Below are 6097 nucleotides of genomic sequence, written 5' to 3'. Positions count from 1 at the left end.
TTCGTTCGGCTTTTTCCAGCGTATAGTTAAAGCTGCTGTTATGAGGCGTACTCAATGTTAAGTATTGTTTTTTTTTAATTTTTTTTTATTCTAGATTTTCACTTTAGGGTAGGAGTTTGGCAGCTCACAATGTTTCCCCCACTTGAGTTTTAATGCTGTTCACTGTTTTTGTTATGAACTATTTAATATTTCTTTGATTTTTTAATATATTTTTTTGATTGATTTTTAACACTGACATAACAAATGTGCAGCGCATTTATTATATCAGTTTGCATTGTCACATTTGGGGAAGTGTGGGAAGTGCTGGAAGCTGTTTCTTAATTTTTATTACATTTTATATTAATTTAAGTTTTATTACATTTTTATTTCAACATCATTTTTATTTTTTTTATTTATTTTTATTCTAGATTTTCACTTTGGGGTAGGAGTTTGGCAGCTCACAAGGTTTCCCCAACTTTATTTGTAATACTGTTCACAGTTTTTTTATGAACTATTTAATATTTCTTTGATTTTTCAATAAATTTTTTTGATTGATTTTTAACACGGATATAACAAATGTGCAGCACATTTATTATATCAGTTTACGTTGTCACATTTGGGGAAGTGTGGGAAGTGCTGGAAGCTGTTTCTTATTTCCATTTAATTTTTATGTTTATTTTTTATTTTATTTTTTTTATTTCTATTTCATGTTTATGTTTTTTATTATATATTTTTTTCAATTTCATGTTTATGTTTATTTTTATTTTATTTTTATTTCATGTGTTTGTTTATTTTAATTTTAATTTTATTTTTGTTTCTATTTCATTTTTATGTTTATTTTTATTTTATTTTTATTTCTATTTCATGTTTATGTTTATTTTTTTATTATATTTTGTTTTCAATTTCATGTCTATGTTTATTTTATTTCTATTTCATGTTTATGTTTATTTTTTATTATATTTCTTTTTCAATTTCATGTTTATTTTATTTGTATTTCAATTTCATGTTTATTTTATTTTTATTTCTATTTCATGTTTATTTTTTATTTTTTATTATATTTCTTTTTCAATTTCATGTTTATTTTTATTTTATTTCTATTTCATGTGTATGTTTATTTTAATTTTAATTTTATTTTTGTTTCTGTTTTATTTTTGTTCTAGATTTTCACTTAAGCGTAGGAGTTTGGCAGCTCGCAAGGTTTCACCCACTTGATTTTTAACACTGTTCACTGTTTTTTTTTATTTATTTTGGGCCAGATCCACGTAGCGGATCGTAATTTTCGGCAGGCATAGCGTATCGTATTAGTAACGCTACGCCGCCGCAACTTTGAGAGGCAAGTGCTGTATTCACAAAGGACTTGCCTCTAAAGCTACGGCGGCGTAGCGTAAATCTGCCGGCGTATGGGTGCGGAATTCAAATGATAAAGATGTGGGCGTGTTTTATGTTAATTTTACTTGACCCGACGTAAATTACGTTTTTTCTGAACGGCGCATGCGCCGTCCGTGGGGGTATCCCAGTGCACATGCTCGAAATTAACCCGCAACAAGCCAATGCTTACGACTTGAGCGTCAATCCACGCAAAGCCCTATTTAGCAAACGACGTAAAATTTTCAAAATTCGACGCGGGAACGACGTCCATGCTTAACATTGAGTACGCCTCATATAGCAGGGGTAACTTTACGCCAAAAAAAGCCGAACGCAAACGGCGTAAAAAAATGCGCCGGCCGAACGTACGTTTGTGGATTCGCGTATCTAGCTAATGTGCATACTCGACGCGGAATTTCGACGGAAGCGCCACCTTGCAGCCAGCGTAAATATGCACCTTAGATCCGACGGCGTACTAAGACGTACGCCAGTCGGATCTAGCCCAGCTTCAGGCATATCTTGTTTTGTGGATACAAAACAAAGATACGCCGTAGCAAACTAGAAGTTAGATACGCCGTCGTAACTTCTTCGTGGATCTGCCCCTTTTACTTTAATGCATATATTATATATATTGGCCCAGATTCAAGAAGCACTTGCGCCCGCGCAACCATAGGTTGCGTGGCGCAAGGGCTTACTTGCTCCGGTGTAACGAGTGCCCCTGATTCAGGAACCTCGTTACACCGGCTGCAGCCTAGGATATGACAGACATAAGCCTCCTTATGCCTTCACATCCCAGGCTGCATTCTTGCGTTGGCCGCTTGGGCGCGCGGCCATTGTGATCGGCGTATATTATGCAAATTGCATACTACCACCGATTCACAAAAGTTGCGCGGGCCCTGCGCACGCAAGGTACGGAGTTTCCGTACGGCAACTTTAGCGCAAGGTTGCTCCTGCTAATAGCAGGGGCAACCAATGCTAAAGTATAGCTGCGCTTCCCGCTCGTGAAATTTAAATTTCACGTCGTTTACGTAAGTGATTCGTGAATGGCGCTGGACGCCATTCACGTTCACTTAGAAGCAAATGACGTCCTTGCGACGTCATTTGCCGCAATGCACGTCGGGAAAGTTTCCCGACGGAGCATGCGCTGTTCGCTCGGCGCGGGAGCGCGCCTAATTTAAATGATTCCCGCCCTCGGCGGGATCATTTACATTAGGCGCCCTTACGCAGGGCTAATTAGCATAGCGCCCACGCAATTTACAGAGCTACTGCTCCGTGAATCGCGGGCAAATCGAAATATTTGCGTGGGCGCAGAGAAAAATCTTTGCTCTTTGCCCACGCAAATATTGCCCCGATCTACCTGAATCTGGGCCAATGTATTTCATCGTTGCGCAGCACTTTTTTATATAGACTTTATACCTGCACAGAGCCATCTTGTGGTTGAAGTAGAGATTGTAAGGAGCGATAGTCGCCTAGTTTAAATCTTTTTTTTTCTCCCTGTTGTCATATCCTACCTGCAGTGAGGTGCGGAGAAGATGGAGCCACACAGGGGTGCAGCATGTGGCGCCCCCCGATGCAGTATATGTTTTCACACAGTAGTAGTTTATTGTTCTCTGGAAGAATCGAAGCCTCTGAATCGGCAAGACAGCCAGCTGCCAGTGCAACAAATCTTCACTGTAGCCTGTTTATTCCCTAAGATCGTCAGCGCCATCTAGTGGCAATAATGCAGTGCTTTCTCTGATTGTGGCATTACAGGAAAATTCCTGATTATTGCCACTAGATGGCGCTGTTTACCCTGGAGAATAGGGATTCAGTCTATCCCAGGGGCCATGTTATTGGAGAAGGTTGGTGTCGCTAACTCAGATTCCCGAGAAAGTTTCTATCTTCCCGGGGAGAGTCATGCATCCAAGAAAGTAATTAAGTTCTTCGTCATTAGTGTACTGTGGGCGTGGCTTTGAAAAGGTTTAGATATTGTTAGAATTGTTGACAAACGCTGAAAATTGACTCATATTTGATTATTTTTCCCAGCAGGATCTTTAACCACTTAAGACCCGGACCTTTAGGCAGCTAAAGGACCCGGCCAGTTTTTGCGATTCGGCACTGCGTCGCTTTAACTGACAATTGCGCGGTCGTGCAACGTGGCTCGATCAGCGTTTTTTTTTTTTCGTGACTGCAACATTATGGCGGACACATCGGACACATTTGACACATTTTTGGGACCATTGTCATTTTCACAGCAAAAAGTGCTATAAAAAATGCACTGATTACTGTGAAAATGACAATTGCAGTTTAGGAGTTAACCACTAGGGGGCGCTGTAGAGGTTAAGTGTGTTTCTAACTGTAGGGGGGCGGGGCTGGACGTGTGACGTCACTGATCGTCTTTCCCTATATCAGGGAACACACCATCACTGACATTGCCACTGTGAGGAACGGGGAAGGCGTGTTTACACACACCTCTCCCCGTTCTTCAGCTTGTGCCATGCCAAACTCCCGAACCCCCCCCCCCCCGGCCACCCAAGCCCCCTCTTCCCCTTCACTAGCCACTAGCTGTTCTACTTTATTAGAGTAGAACGGCTGGTACTGGTACTCTTATAGGCAGTACCAGTGGGGAAGCTAGACAGTATTTCACCCGGGGCAAAGAATCAGTTCGGTTCCCCCCCTTATGGGACAAGGTTAGGCAGAAGTGAGAAACTCCCAGGCCATAGCTGTTGAGTCAGCTGTCTGTCCCCTCCCCCCATGCTTCTCTGTTCCCCCCAGGTGAGCGCTGCGGGGAGGGAGAGGAGGTGAGCGCTGTGGGAAGGGAGAGAAAGGGGAGCGGAGGGGGGAGGCGGTCTGCTGTCACTGAAGCCGGCCCACTGAGCCATCGGCCCACCGGGAAACTCACTGTAGTCCCAATAGTAGGGATCAGTCATCCGAGGAGCTGCAGGGATCAGTCATCCGAGGAGCGGTGGGGATCGGGCTTCTGAAGAGCTGCAGAGATCAGTCATCTAAGGAGCGGCGGGGATCGGCCACCATGCAGTGGTAGGGATCGGGCATCTGAGGAGTAGCGGGGAACAGTCATCCAAGGAGCTGCAGAAATCAGTCATCCGAGGAGAAGCGGGGATCGGGCCACCATGCAGTGGTAGGGATCGGGCATCTGAGGAGTAGCAGCGATCGGGCCACCAGACAGCGGTGGAGATCGGGACCAGCGGGGATCTGGACATCGGCCAGCGGGTCTTCTCCTTGTTTCTGTTGTGCGTCTCCTCCCCTCCTCTTAGGCATCCAATAAGAACGCTTGTCCTTTCAGCCAATCAGTTGATGGGTGTCAGACCCGCTTCCCGATTGGCTGGGAGGAGGATCAGAGAGAGAGAGAGAGAGAGAGACTTGTAAAGCGCAACACATGCAAACTGAATCGCCTCTGGATCAGTGTTGCAACAGCGAATATTGATTCCTGTTTTAACACACCTGGATGGGCTCTGGACACAATGTTCTGCACCCTGAGCCCATCCTATTTTGAACCCTTTTAGAGCCTCTGGCTCTAATCAGTGCTTTAAAAAAAACAACCCCCTCCCACCCCGATCATAGGGATTTATGCGCATGGTGTCTTGAAAAGGGCCAGGCGCATGGATAGGGAGGGTGGTGGGGCATGGATAGAGGGGTAGCGGGGCATGGATGGGGAGGGCGGTGATGCATGGATAGGGATGGCGGCGAGACACAGATAGGTGGGGTGGCAGGGCACGGATAGGGGCAGCGGGGCACGGAATGGGGGGCGGTGGGGCACGGATGGGAGGGCGGCGGGGCATGGATAGAGAGGGTAGCGAGGCACAGATAGAGAGGGCAGCGTGGAACGGGTAGAGAGGGCGGCGAGGCACAGGTAGAGAGGGTGGCGGGGCATGGATGGGGGGGCGGCGAGGCACGGATAGAGAGGGCGGCGGGGCATGGATAGAGAGGGCGGCGGGGCATGGATAGAGAGTGCGGCGGGGCATGGATAAAGAGGGCGGCGAGGCATGGATAGAGAGGGCAGCGGGGCATGGATAGAGAGGGCAGCGGGGCATGGATAGAGAGGGTGGCGGGACATGGATAAAGAGGGCGGCGAGGCATGGATAGAGAGGGAAGCGGGGCATGGATAGAGAGGGTGGTGGGGTACGGATAGAGAGGGCGGCAGGCATGGATAGAGAGGGCGGCGAGGCATGGATAGAGAGGGCGGCGAGGCATGAATAGAGAGGGCGGCGGGGCATGGATAGAAAGGCTGGCGGGGCATGGATAGAGAGGGTGGTGGGGCATGGATAGAGAGGGCAGCTAGGCATGGATAGGGAGGGTGGCGGGGCATGGATAAAGAGGGCGGCTGGGCATGGATAGAGAGGGCAGCTAGGCATGGATAGGGAGGGTGGTGGGGCATGGATAGAGAGGGTGGCGGGGCATAGATTGAGAGGGTGGCGGGGCATGGATAGGGAGGGCGGTGGGGCATGGATGGGGGGGCAGCGGAGCATTGATAGAGAGGGTGGCGGGGCATGGGTAGGGAGGGCGGCGGGGCATGGATGGGGAGGGTGACGGGGAATGGATAGGGAGGGCAGCGGGGCATGGATGGGGAGACCAGCGGGGCATGGATGGGGAGACCAGCGGGGCATGGATAGGGAGGGCGGCGGGGCATGGATAGGGAGGCCAGCGGGGCATGGATAGGGAGGGCAGCGGGGCATGGATAGGGAGGCCAGCGGGGCATGGATGGGGAGGACGGCGGGGCATGGATAGGGAGGGCGGCGGGGCATGGATAGGGAGG

The sequence above is a fragment of the Rana temporaria genome, chromosome 5, assembly GCF_905171775.1.
Source record: "Rana temporaria chromosome 5, aRanTem1.1, whole genome shotgun sequence".
Lineage (NCBI taxonomy): Eukaryota > Metazoa > Chordata > Amphibia > Anura > Ranidae > Rana > Rana temporaria.
Note: the sequence above shows the minus strand (reverse complement) of the source record.